Below are 14,932 nucleotides of genomic sequence, written 5' to 3'. Positions count from 1 at the left end.
CTTGATACCGCGACTCCAAATGACATCAAAATCTCAAGATGGAAGCTCCCTTATCCGGTATATTTTGGCTTCACTTTTGTACAGTCGGAGGAAGTGGAGACGCGTCGTCCATATAAATGATATACAGTCTATGAATGGAAACCAAAATGAGATGTAGGCAGTAAAACCGATCCTAAATCTGAGGGAACTGCACAGTTGGGTGAAAATTTTGAGAGCGTTCGTCACTACAAATGACACCTTTCACATTACATTTGGCCATTTGAACAATTGTTAATATGAAAATATTTACTAGAGCTGCTTTAAGGTGATGTCATTACATTTTGTGTTTATTGAGGATGCAGTGGTGATGATGGGTATGTCATAGATGATTTATGTGTTTCTTTTAACTAGCATATTTGCTAGTTTTTGGAAAAAAAACAAAAAGAACAGAGACTATGTTGTTAGCACTGAGAGGCATCATAACTCCTGAGAGATAATATCTGTCACTCTGCTACAGTGTCTGCAGTGCTTTTAGAAGCAAACTGCTCCTCGGACCAAGGACAGAGATGAATGAACCACCGGATGCTCCATAATGACACAGTCATTACAGAGGGTTTACACTTCCTCTGGCTGTTCGGAGGTAACCTTGGGACATCGGTGCATGTAATGTGCAGCCTCACATTTGGTCCTGCAGCACAGGTTTCTGCCCATCTTACTAATTTTCATGATCAGAGAGGTTTCAAACTAGGACACTTTCAATTATGCTATGCCGAGATAATAAAGACTACAAAGATTAATTAAGTTGCCTTGAATTTTCATTTCATCATGTTGAAAGAATCTTTTGAACAAAGCAGTACAAAGCTCTTCAGTCTTTGTCATTAGAAAGAGGAATCTGTAGACGTATATTAATTAACTTTGACAGAGTGGAGGGTAATCTGAAATCAGATTTTTATGAAAGAAAGAGAAGAAAGGTAGTCAAAGGAGACTGATCTGATATCAACCATTAACTGATGATGAACTCTGTTTCTCATAAGCCTCAAAAACCTTCTCCCCACACGGTATTGGTTATACTTCAGTTAGACTGAAGAGTCATATGACATTGCATTTTTTTTTTTTTTTAAACTGCTGTCTGAGGTCCATAGACCTTCCACGGAGACTTTAAATGGGAGCCACATTGTACATTAATAACAGTATTTCTCATAAATTCTGTGACATGCTACTACTACTACTACAGATATGCTACTACATGCAACAGCTGGTAGGCAGCAAGAGTTTGCATGTCCGGTATGTGTGTATGTTGGTATCATGATCGGCATGAGCAGACTGTTAGTTGTTTATCTGAGATCAGCTTCAAATGTTTGGACCCAATTACTGACTCTTTGGACACTCGGTCAAAGTGACTCCAAAGCAGCACAGGGGAATGCAGTAACACAGACACACACACACTGACCCATCACTCAAAAAGCAAAGTTGTCAACATGTTTGTCACAAATGTCAACGAGCATTAAGTTTCTATTTCAGCTGACAACTCGTCCACAAGTGCTTTTACTAATTTGGGGAACATTTGGCACATCAAAAGATCTTTTTACTTTGGCCCTTTGTGAGAAAGATCGACCAATCACAAACTTGAAAAACATCATTCCTTCCATCCCAGTTACAACTGCTGTAGTTTAGTGGTTACTTTGCATGAAGTTGTAAAAATAAGAATGTTGTAGGGGGTCATTTATGCTATATCAATTCACCTCTCCATCCCTTACACCATCTATCTATCCACTCATCTCTCATTCCCATTGATCATTTCTAACAAAACAAGGGTTTTAGTGCTTTAGTGAATATAAAGGATACACAGAATGTCAAATCGGCACACTCGTCTGTTGCTATGACCTGCTGGGCGGGGGGGGGGGGTGAATACATTTACCGCACTTCATGGGATGATGAGAAAATATCTCATGCATGTCGCTGTACTTTCAGGGAAATGTGACCGTTACTTGTCGGGAAACGTACACCACATTAACAGCAGATGTAACAGAGCTCCCACAGAACACACAGCAGGGTGAATTTTATTATTATGATTCCTTTAATGTGATGCATGTCTGTTTCCTCTCGCTGAACACTTATTAGTGTGACCACACACCTTCAATTCCCCTTCAAGTTATCCCTGTTCTTTTTCTGCCAGACCAGAAATTGACAATATTAAAATGCAAACCGTGACAAGCTAAAAGGACATTTAATTTGCTGTATATCTGGTCTACTCCCATTGATTTGGCTTGTACTTACTGTAATAAGCAGGGTGCTGAATTCAACCATCTTCATCTGTCAGTTTGTTTTACTGTCTTTTGCTGCTTTGGAGTCCTCATTAAAGGTACAGTATGTAGGATTTGGCAGCATCTAGTGGTGTGGTTGCAGATTGCAACCAACTGAATACCCCTCCGTTCACTCTTCCTTTTCCGAGACTGCGGTATTGTGAGCCACTGAGTGCAAAACCATGGTAGCGCTGTTGGTCTCGCTCAGAGGCCATCCTTACAATAATAACACTACTTTAGGAGCAACAGAAGTCAGATGGCGGTTGGCAGTACCACGGTTTTGCACCCTGTGGCTCACGTTACTGCAGTTTCACAAGCATGTCGGAGAACTACGGTGGCCTTTAGGTAATGAAAAAACGTAAAAAAGGCTCTCTCTAGAGCCAGTGTTTGGTTTGTCCGTTCTGTGCTACTATAGAAACACGGCGGAGCAACATGGCAGACTCCATGAAGAGGACCCGATCCCTATAGATATGAAGGACTCATTCTAAGCTAACAAAAACTATGATTGTTAGTTTCAGGTGATTATGCACCAATGAAAACTGAGTTCTGAATATTATATTACATTTCTGCTAATAGAGCCCCGAAATGTTACAAGCAAAGTTGTAACTATCATTATATGAGACAGAGCTGTGATGCTTTTCCCTAAATTTTACGCACCTTGACTTTGCATCAGCAGCATCAGCAGCCTCTCTTACTCTTAAGGCTGCATTATTTTATTATTACGCATTTGCTGTCACATGCTGGATAGAAAAAAAAAATCGCCAAATAAATCAACACTTAAAACTAAAATAATAAATAAAACTTGTGGTAATAGATACGGACAGATTTACAACAGTGACACTAGTTCAGCACCTACTTTTCAATTAGGTAAGGATCTGGTCAGTCAGGTTGGTCATGGCATGTGGTTTACATTGAGCCCAGATGCAAGCTTCAAAAACTGGGACAGTAAGGATATCATTATCAGGATAGAAATGTTTTGTTGTAAGGAAGGATATCCCTCACCGTGGTTTTGTATTTATTGGGTGATTAGTGACCTCACCAAATGCACACCAAAACCCTTCAGTAGCCCGTAAACTGCGGTTAGCTAAGCACAGATGTTGTCTCTCAGCATTGCTGCTAGTTTGCTGCATGAAGCATCCTACAAGTTAAGTTAAGTTAAGACATTGTAGTAGGGAAACAATAGTGCTAATGCTTACAATTTAAGCTGAAGAGCATTGTTAAAATCCTCATAAAACATTCTTTCCTAGAATACAAGTGGGGGGCAACATCATTAGTCACAATAAAATTAAAAGCTTCACTTTAACCTCATTACAAAAGGGCAATGCAATTTTCTAATTATTTCCATAGATTCTTGGTTTTGTTGTGTAGAAGTATAACATTTTACGGTGCATTCCTGAGTCTTACTCACACACCTTTCATCAAAGAGTCATCATAATGAGCACTAATAAATCAAACTCAACAAAGTTACGTCAAATCTCAAATTGTGTAGTGTTTTTGATAGAGCTATTGAAATGATGAACATTGCTGACATACCTTGATCTTCCCTCCCGACATGTTCTCTTCAGCAGGTTTTGGGTTTGAGTTTGAATGGTTGCTGAATAGAGAAAGTAATTTACTGTCCACTCCTCTGCGCCTACTGCAGCTCTTCGCTATCATCTTGTTTTTCCTGCCAGTTAAGATAAAAAACAGCCCTCTTGATGCTCATATATTTCTAGTTAGAGCAACCATGTGTGAGAACTTGCAAGCATTGTTTACAAAAGGAATTTAAGCAGCCTAATGTCCTGCCATGATCAACATGATACTTGGAATATAACCGGTTATACCAAAGATGTCATAACAGAGCTAACTACTGCGTTATTTATTACTTTGTGCTTTTCATAACAAATGTGTGTGTGTGTGTGTGTGTGTGTGTGTGTGTGTTGTGTTATCATTTGAACTTTACCTTAAAGAATGGACGTTTTCAGCAATGTCTGCATCTGTCACACATGAATCACAAAATTTTATCTTTGCAGTTTATTTTGTAAGTCACACATTTGCAAACTTATACGTCCTAGAAAATGTATTACAGTTTTCAAATAGATATGATGGGTTAGAAAAAAGTGTTGGCATACCCAATTTTGATATTTCTAGGTCTGGTATCAGTTCTGAAGAATACTTAAAAATTTTGGGGAAAACGCATTCACTTTTTTGCTTAGATGAGATAATTCATACCACTCTTATGTCTGTATGGTAAATATGAAGCTACAGCCAGCAGCCCATTAGCCTAGCTTAGCATAAAGACTGGAAACAGTGTGAAACAGCTTGCCTTGCTCTGTCCAAAGTAGAAAAATCCACCTACCAGTATCTCTAAAGCTCACTAATTAACAAGTTATATCTCGTTTGTTTAATTCATACAAAAACTGAGGGATAAAAATGATAAGTTGTGGTTTTAGGAGGAGTTATGTACTGGACTATTTCCTGGCCGGGAGCACAAACTTTGTTGTCACCATGAGGTTGCCAGGCCACTGCCTCCAGTCTATGCTAAGCTAAGCTAACTGTCTCCTGGCTGTAGCTTCATATTTAAAGGAGCAGTGTGTAGGATATCGCGGTATCTAGCGGTGAAGTTGCAGATTGAAACCAACTGAAACTTCTCCAGTGTGCTAAGTGGGTAGAAGAAGTACGGTGGCCGATGTGAAAACACGAATGGCCCTATCTAGAGCCATTTATAGGTAATTTGTAACATTATTGACTCAATAAAAGTTAACAGTGTTTGGTTTGTCTGTTCTGGGCTACTGTTGAAACATGACGGTGCAACATGGTGGACTCATGTGAAGAGGACCCGCTCCCTATATAGATATGAAGGGCTCATTCTAAAGTAACAAAAACACAATTCTTATTTTCAGGTGATTATACACTAAACAGAGCATACGTATTAATATTATATTACATTTCTGATAATAGAGCCCCCTAAATGCTACAGACTGGTCCTTTAACATGGAGATAGGAGAGTGGTATTGATATTGACCTTCTCATCGAACTCTCGGGAAGAAAACGAATAAGCACATATCCCAAAATGCCAAATTATTCCTTCAAAGTTTAAAACTTGGCAGTCACTGTAGTGTTTTAACACCCACCATGGAAACACTTAGCCTGTATCATTTGGACTCTGTAGTTAGTGTCTGAGGCTACTGACCACACGACCATCTGTAATACTGCACGTCTCAAACCACCACTTTCAGTAACTTAAACCTGAACCTTTGGATCTTTGGATTCATTGGATCCTTTCAAGTACATACACAAAAAGCACATTAACTCTACTCTTTGAACCATAGGTTATATTTTCACCCACATGCTAAAGGGGAAATGAAACATCAATGATTGCGTGTTTCCTCGTGGATCTGGAAACTGTTGATTGAGAGGGCTGATTTGACCTGAAGGGGAGCTACACTATGAGGGGCTTTGTGCAAAATGGGAACTGACAGCCGGATCCAAATAGCGCCCGCAGATATCTAACACATGAAATATGTTGAAAGACTGACTAAATGTCTGGCTTGTCTGGGGGTTATTAGGCTAGATTAACACAACTCAAAGCTAATTTTCCATCATTGTGGTAAAAAGTTGATTTTTCCATTCCCGTCTAAACATTTAAAAACAGGGACATGTTTTCTCATTGTTTACGCGGAAATGACAAGATCAGATCAGAGGAAGCTGGGCCAAAGCTGGCATCAATGTCACATTCTGCATGTTTACACTTGAGAAATGTCTCGGAGGCTGTTTTTATTTTGTACCGGTGTAAACTGAACGTGTGTGACTTTGGTGGAAAGCAGATCAGATTAGATAAAGCCTAAGTCATTTAAGGGAAAACAAACTAATGCCATATGGAGGTTTGGTGAATGTGTTCCTTGTTGTGTGCCGTGTGTGTTCAGCTTTCTTTGATGCCTACCACATTGTGCACAGACAAACAAACTTGTGGGCACACATACGTTAGCACTCACAAACCCACATTATATACTACGTTCATAAACTATAAGATGTTGCCCTCTCTCCAGTTATCTTTAATGCACACCGCAGTTCAATTTCATGTTTGTTTGTCAACCACACAGTATAGAAAAGGCAACACGTGTGCAGTAATTGTTCGTACGTTGTGATTATCTGCTAATGTTGTTCAACTACTGTGAGCGGTCAGCACATCCGGCTTTCAGGTTCTCAAAGATTATTTTGAATTTGGCTTCCGTTGATGTCATAAGTACAGTACACATCTGCTTCAGATCACAACTTTAAAAGGTGGGTACATTATTAATTAATTATTTTTTTTTATTTTGATATCATTCTGTAGACTCCCAGTGGTATTCCTTATATATTCAAATCCGAACATTACAATTTTGGTCAAAGTATGTATGTTTTAGCGTCAAAATGCTATTTTCCCTAACTCTCCTTTAAACTTTTTCCCACGTGACCTGACGTAGGTTTCTGCATGATAATGCTGCTACATGTACAGTATATATACATTCTTATAGTCAGTGTATTAAAGTTACATGCAGTAACTTAGATGGCGGTCGACACGCTCTGGAGTACCGGCAAGGAAGCTAAGCAATGTACTGCCACACAATAACACAAACACACTAACTGATCGATGCAGCGGTAGATCAGCAACTCCCATGTTCTGTGAGGTAAAATTACTGTTTTTGTAAATGGAGATCTGTTTGCCACAAAGTGTGAATAATCCATTTGTTGTCTAAATTTTCACAAAAGAATGAACTATAGTAAATGAAGGCACTTAATTAGGCATTTATATACACTACAATTCACAAAATGGGATGAACCTGCCATCAGAATGATTATTAATGAGTCCCTATTCATGTGCATGGAGTCAGTGCAAGCACATTAGCAAATGAGTTAATTGGAACAGACAAGACAAGTCAAGCAGCAGTCTGACAGATGAGCTGGTGTCAACAGCTGTTGCAGAGCTTCCTGCATGGACTGATGTGGATACCAGTCCTCAAGGTCAGGTCATCCTGTCATGAGACGCCGCGTGGAGACCTGACCCCGCGGTCCACAGACTGACATAACTCTGCACCGCTCAGGCTTTTTGATCTCAGGGAGGACTCACCGGTGGTTTATTTTTGCATCAGGGAAGAGAAACAAGGTGAGGATTTAAAAAGACACAAGCTCGAGCAGGTAAAGTTGAGTCACTTCCTGCTGACATTTGTGGCTGATGTTCATTTTACAGCGTTAATGTAACAAATAGATAATGTGGAGTCAATCTGCGGACTGCTTCCATAAAAGTATCATGGACTTTAGATTTGCACAAGAATGAAAATCCCCCAAAAATCCCCTCTGTGTGAGATATCTGATTTCAGTTGACAGTAAAAACAAAGTTGAGATAGCCTTTGACTGATAGGCCAAGACCTTTAGGGTCTCCAGTGGAAACTCGAGGTACCCGGTTACAGACAGAGTGACGGTGACAAATAACACACTATTCATGTCATCTTGTTCTTTCATAGGGAGTTCTAAATAACTCATTTCCTTCCTGTATTAATACTATTCGAACACAAACGTGGAAAAAGTGAGGTCATACGTATAAATCAACACTTCCTCAACTCACAAAAAGGATTTTTTTTCAGCTTTGTAAATCGGCACCAGAAGTTACCCTTCACCTGATTCTCTTGGGTCAAGAAAGATTTGTTTTCAAAGTTTGCGGCCTACACTTCCTAAAGCATTGGTGGTCCTGTAACTAAGTGTAATCACAGATGTGTCTGTAGCCCCTCCTCTCTCTGTTTCTCTCTCTTTTTTTCTACGCTCCAAAGTAACTGGACTCATTTTAATTCAGATATCATCAACTTAAAGTACATCTTTATATCCTCTGAAGTGGGTAAAAACATAAATTAGCTTATGTTTTTCTTTATGAGGTGACATTTCATTCCAACAAGTAGCGGAGCAGCTCTTGAATCTGAGAGGAAGAGTTGTTGCTTTTATAAAATCCTCTCCTCGGCAGAGCATAAGTGAATGCAGAATATCTGCAGATGGGACTCATCATTTTTACTTGACCCAAAAGTCTCAGCTACAAGTCTTACAATATTGTGATTGATAATATTAAGTTGGTAATATATCTGCCAGGACAAGAAAATGATAAAACAGATGCTACGAGACAATCACGCACACGACTGATACCCTCACTATCCCGCTTTAAGAGTTTAATGTGTTTGATGGGCACAATTTCCTAAATGTTAAAAATTACGAGACTTTGTATTTGTGCATTTCTGGAAACATCATAAATTATAAACGAAAGCTTTAAAAGTTAGACAGATTTATCAAGTGGTTTTATTATTGCAGTCTGGGAAAGGAGGGAATCTGGGTTTTAAGTTTGCGCCCAGTATATGAATGCAAGTGTTCTTATATCCATACAACCCACAAACGTTGCTGTTATAAAAACCTTATAACCTCAATAGAAACTTTAAATTGTAAGTTGTGCATATGTGATGATCAGGCTAAAAAAAAAAAAACATGTGATGATCACTTTTGTTTTTCTCATCTACACAAAAATTTCACCTGACATTGGTAAAATGTGTCAAAAGTTATATGAATCACTCATTGTCCTTGTGCAATTTTTATTTTTAATATATTTTTCTTTTTAAGACACAACATATTAAGTTATTATGTTATGTTACTAAATTTACTTTAGAATTACAATACTATTAATTGGTACATATTAGTAACTTTAATCCCGATACAAAGTCTCAGCAGACCTGATATTATTAATTTCCCTACAGTATCCATTAATTCAATTGGTATATAACCCCTATTTGTAAATTGCTCATACATCAGGCGTAACAATATCCTATTTCCAGGAAAGACCCTGTCCTTTACACTTACATAAACATACATTGAAGTAAAGAGGTTATTCTTTGAAAGGTCTGTATTTGTGTTTGATTAATTGCCTTAAAATGTAGGCTATGTGTGAACTTAGTCATTAGTCTATTATGTAAGTATACTTACCTGCTTGAATGCATGCCATAAATTTGACTAAGCTCTCTCTTTTCCTTTCTTTCTCTCTCTCCTTGGGGAATGCTCCACATTCTTGAGGTCTGGAAAGCAGAGACCTCTGAGTCAGTCCGGTCATGGCCTCTCATTAAATGAGCTGTATCTTCCTCAAATGCGATTTCTAAGAGGAGAAGGAGTTTGCATGCAGACAAGTTAGTGAAGGTATCGTAACAGCTAAAGACTGCTGATTCAGTGCCTGAAACCCTAATGTCAATGAGTACGCACCAGATAACCAAATAATGCTTTTACAGTGATATGCAGTTCTAAAAATCAATCTGAAGACATAAAGACTGTTTTTAAAAGGAACAGTGTGTAGGATTTGGCGCCATCTAGTGGTGTGGTTGTAGATTGCAACCAACTGAGTACCCCTCCGCTCACTCCGCCCTTTCCAAGACTGCGGTAACGTGAGCCGCTGAGTGCAAAACCGTGGTAACGCCTTTAGGATCAACGGAAGTCAGACAGCGGCTGGCGGTACCACAGTTTTGCACTCTGCGGCTCACATTACCGCAATTTCACAAGCGTGTCAGAGAACTACGGTGGCCTTCAGGTAACATAAAAACAAGAAAGGCTCTCTCTAGAGCCAGTGTTTGGTTTGTCGTTTCTGGGCTACTGTAGAACATGGTGGAGAAACATGGGGGACTCCGTGAAGTCAAAACACAACAATTCTTAGTTTCAGGTGATTATACACTAATGAAAACATAGTTAGGAATATTATATTCAATTTCTGCTAATAGATCCCCCGAAATGTTACACACTGCTCCTTTATATCTTTATATTTTATGAGTAACAGAGGTTTAAATGTAATATAAAAGACACTGCAGAACTACATGTTGACAGAAATTTGTTTGAGTAATGTGTTTAGTTATAAAGTGCTGGAAGGCCTAAAAGATCTTTTTCACTCCTAATTTTGCTGTCTCAGTTCCTCCCAAGACACACTTATACAGTGTTTAAATATAGTTGCATGACTGAATGAATTTTCCATGATCAACAATCCAGTCTGAATGGTTTACTTTGTCAATGATTTATTAAATCACCTTTAAATACTGTAACATATGCTTGCTTCTTTTCATTTGGCATAAGAAAGACGTCCGTAATAAAACAATGGTCCAGTTGAAGGCTTGCAAACCGTGGCTCCGCTTGTGAAGTTTACGACATCTCGAGGAGAGAGAGAGTTATTTATTTTACCATGCAGGGAGCGGGAATACAGGAAATGTCTCACAGTTAAGTTTTTTCCTGTTTGCACCAGGTACTGTATGCATTTGATTATGGTTTCATATAGAAAGAGTGGAATATTTAAAATGGACTGTAATCATTTCACCACATTTGTATAGACTGGCCTGGCGAGACATAACACTTTCTTGACATTAAGTGACTATAATGTGTTTGGCTTAGATAAAAATAGGCACACGCTGAACTAAAGTAAAGAAATATTGTGAAAAAAAGTATAAACACTTTTTTGTACGTTGATCCGGCATGAATAGAATTGACTCATCAGCAGTATTTAATAGTTTATCTTTGAATAAGTCAGAAGGTCACCCAAACAATAACAAATTTAATTCATTTGTCCCAACCAGCTGATTAAAAGCTAAAAAAAAGTATGTTAATATATATGATATCTAGATAGTCATCTCTTTACATTTATGAATATATACAAACAGTTGCTTGTCTTAAAGGTCCCATATTGTAAAAAGCAAGATTTTCATGCCTTTTTTTTTATTACAAAGTAGGTTTAAGTGCTATATAAATACTGTGAAAGTATCGAAAAGCTCAATCCACAGAGAAATATACACAGCCCTTATTCAGAAACGGTGCATTTAAAACAAGCTGTAAGGATTTCCGTAATTTTGTGATGTCACAAATATACAATATATATATAGTTTTAAACATAAGCATTCTACATGTGTCCTAGTTTATTTCCTGTTGCAGTCGATAGCTGCAACCTAAATTGTATACTATGCACAACCAATATGTGTACTATTGTTCAACATACTTTTGTGTGAATAAACAGCAGTATCTTTTCGGACGCACTGAGCAGTAGTTCATGTCGACACCTCCTGAGAGCGTCTTTGCCGGTTGGAGACGTGTAACCATGGTAACCCGTGCCAACCTCATGTGACCAGAACGACGATTTGTGAGAATCAAAGTCTGAATTACTTTAAAATATATATTACGTCTAGCAAAGTGAAATCTTATACTTAGTTAAATTGAAGCGGTATTTATGTTACAGAGCAGTCCGTCAACCGCATTGCATTGTGAAATATTTATGCCGGCGTAATGTTCAGCGTTGTATACTGTAATATTTCAGCAGAAATAGTATGCAATTTGCGTACTATTGGTTTCATACTAAGGTTTCGGACATACTAAAAAAATCTCACATACTGTTTTAGTGTACTAGTAAATATAGGATGCGTCCGAAAATCCATAATAACATGCTATTTAGTACACTAAAACAGTACGCAAGATTTTTTAGTATGTCCGATACCTTAGTATGAAACCAATAGTTTGCGATTTGCATACTATTTCCGAAAATATATACTATTTATTCACACAAAAGTACCATGTTGAATGATTTAACACTACATAATTTAAACATGTTCTAGTACAAACACAAAATACAAGTACAAACCTAAAAATGAGCATAATATGGGGCCTTTAAATTATGACTTTACCCAGATCATTGGCAGGCTGAACAGCAAAGATTAGGTAATCCAAAGTTTTTCAAAGAGGCATGACCCTTCTGTTTTCTGTGCCAACTTCCATCACATTATGCCCACATATAATATTATGTTATATATATATCAAATATAAGGAGCATTTTGTTTTGGCAGCTGGAACTGTCAAAACCAGTTTCAAATATTTGAACTACCAGATGAATATATGCTGAGATGTGATGCTATACTCTAACCATGACCTTGGCCTTGAGCAGTCTAAACTGAGATCACCTTCTCTCCCAGATGCCAAAGTTAAGCTTTGTTAAGTTTTATTAATACGTATTTTACTACTATTTTGCTCCTGAAGGGTACAGTCTAATTATGTGGGCATGATTTATGTTCACAGGATGGTCATGTTGTGCACAGTTAGGTTGAAAGTGGGAAAGCCCACCCACTTACTAACACAGCAGCTTGTTTATTGCTTTCAAGTTGAAATGTATCCATAAAGATGTCATCCTGATCAGAGGAGGCAAATAGAGACACGGCCATGTTTACCCTGGAGTTTAGACTTGTTTCTGTTCACATATGTTTGTCTTTGTCTGCATTTTTCACACTATTCAACACTGTAGTCATAAAAGAACAAAAAAATACTATGCATTAGCAATAAGATCAGTCTGATGTTTGATCAGTCAGAAGATCCTTGTTTACTAGATTCATCTTGTTTACACTGCACTATGCACTGTAAGCTCCTGCTATTTGAAAGCCAGAACGTAATCAATAAATAAAAGTAGCGTGATGAATGTATCCAAATGTAACAAAGTAAAAGTAATGATTTTTCTCTAAAAATCTACTCAAGTAAGAGTAAAATGTATGTTGCATTAAAACTAATCTGACATGTACAATTCACTCAAAAACGTCATTTGAGCACATGTAACAGAGTAAATGTAACTACCCACCTCTGAGAAGCCTACGTACAATATGAACATACATTTGATTAGGCAGTGAAGGTCAGAATAATAAAATTCATGATACATATTGATGCCTTTTGTGTGGAAAAAAACAAACAAATATGGGTGCAGAAAGTCCATCTATGTACCCGGGCATCATTGGATGACAATAAGATTACTATAGTGCTTCATGCGTTTCATGTGGTTCCAAATTCGACATAGTGCTTCAATACTAATAACTGTAACCAATCCACCCAATAGAGAGCTGCAAGGATGACGTGTTTTTGTAGACCAACCAGGAAGTTAGCATTGCCCTGGTTCCCTCGACAAAAAGCCAATGGGATTTTTCTATTGGGTTTTGGATTATTGCAGAAAATAAGCTCTTTGGCAAACAAACGTTTATGATACTTATACGTTTTGTTCCGTAAAATAATCTCCACATATGAACACCACTTTTATGATTTTTGAAGCGTAAATGCAATCGCCAGAAGTAAAAAGCTAACGTTAGGCTATAAACAAATGTGCATGATGAAGTTTAGTAGTCTCATTTAGCCACTTGTTAGCAACCGCCTATTTTAAGAGATGTAAAAGCTTCAAAATTCATAAGCGGGGTATTTATTGATGTATTTTATGTTGTAGAACAAAGCGTTAAAATCTCTTAAGCTTGTGTTAACCACAGACCTGATTTCAGACATCTAACTTCGAGACGAGGGAACAGGAAGTGCAAAAACGCTAACTCATTTCCAGGTTTTAGGACTCATTCCTGCAGCACTCAGTCTCAGCCTCAGTTACATCATTTTGACCATGTTCACTACACTGCTGTCATTTTTATGGATGAGGCCACTTGTTCGCAGTGTCATTGAGTAATCTTTACTTATCTCAGAAACAGATCAGTTCTACATTGCATGGATTTGTTCCCAAATCTCCCAAGTCTTTGCTTTGATCCAGCCTGAGGTCTTGATCCCCTGTAAAGCCTGAGACTGTACTGCTGTTAAGACACCTGTCTACATGACACTTTTATATTCAATTGCTCCTTTGATGCCAGCTGATAAGAGACTGCAATGTTATTCTATACTCTCATTTGTATTATCCACTCGTAATGTCTAAAAGTCCAGATATCAAGGATTTCTTTCAATACTTTCTCTCCATGGTCTCTTAACACAAAGCACTCAGAGCTACACACAACAGTTCAAATGTTTCTGATTGTCATTGAATTCAGTATGAGCCACAGTAAGCCTCAAACACCCATTCTTCACACTGTCAAACAGTAACACTGCAGAGCTGTTCATAGAGTAACCTATAGGTACCTTGTTAAAGGAAGCATTGGTTACACTTAAAAATACTGCTCCAGCTGCTGCTAGCTGCTTGAACCACATGATCTCATGTTGTTTTTATTTTGTGTAATGCAGTTGTACAGCATATTAAGGCTGTGCATTGGCAAGAATCTGGCGATATGATACATATCATGATACAGGGGTTACGATTCAATATATTGCGATATATTGCGATACTGTAAGCAAGGCGATATATTCCAATTTTTTTAGGGCTGTCAATCGATTAAAATATTTAATCGTGATTAATCGCATGATTGTCCATAGTTAATCCCGATTAATTAATCGCAAAATAGATTTGTCAAGTATTTAATACTCTTATCAACATGGGAGTGGGCAAATATGCTTGTTTTATGCAAAAGTATGTATATATTTATTATTGTAAATCAATTAATTCACAAAACAATGACAAATATTGTCCAGAAACCCTCACAGGTACGGCATTTAGCATAAAAAATATGCTCAAATCATAACATGGCAAACTCAAGCCCAACAGGCAACAACACCTGTCAGTGCGTCAGTGTGCTGACTTGATTATGACTTGCCCCAAACTGCATGTGATTATGAGAAAGTGGGCATGTCTGTAAAGGGGAGACTCGTGGGTTTTCATTCACATATCTTGAAGTCACAGGTTAAGGGACCCCTTTGAAAATGGCCATGCCAATTTTTCATTTCCAAAATTTAGCCTAAGTTTGGAGCGT

At 37.9% G+C, this 14,932-nt stretch overlaps 1 protein-coding gene across 3 annotated transcripts in view; it reads right to left on the bottom strand.

The window, feature by feature from the left end:
- The window catches only part of tnn (tenascin N), a 63,484-nt gene that overhangs the window by 44,614 nt on the left and 3,938 nt on the right, over positions 1 to 14,932 (bottom strand). Inside the window, exons 1-3 of one of the 3 annotated variants that reach the window (XM_074651247.1) lie at positions 4,621 to 4,731; positions 4,225 to 4,258; positions 3,816 to 3,948 (exon numbers count right to left, since the gene is read on the bottom strand). The exons of 1 other annotated variant lie outside the window; for it this stretch is intronic. The gene's annotated coding sequence lies outside the window, so the exon portion shown is untranslated. Of the gene's footprint in view, positions 1 to 3,815; positions 3,949 to 4,224; positions 4,259 to 4,393; positions 4,732 to 14,932 lie in introns of those variants that run through there. One more of the 3 variants, XM_074651246.1, reaches the window with a different exon arrangement.

Source organism: Sebastes fasciatus, chromosome 11 (genome assembly GCF_043250625.1).
Source record: "Sebastes fasciatus isolate fSebFas1 chromosome 11, fSebFas1.pri, whole genome shotgun sequence".
Taxonomy (NCBI): Eukaryota; Metazoa; Chordata; class Actinopteri; order Perciformes; family Sebastidae; genus Sebastes; species Sebastes fasciatus.
Note: the sequence above shows the minus strand (reverse complement) of the source record. Positions and strands in the feature narration are given on the sequence as shown.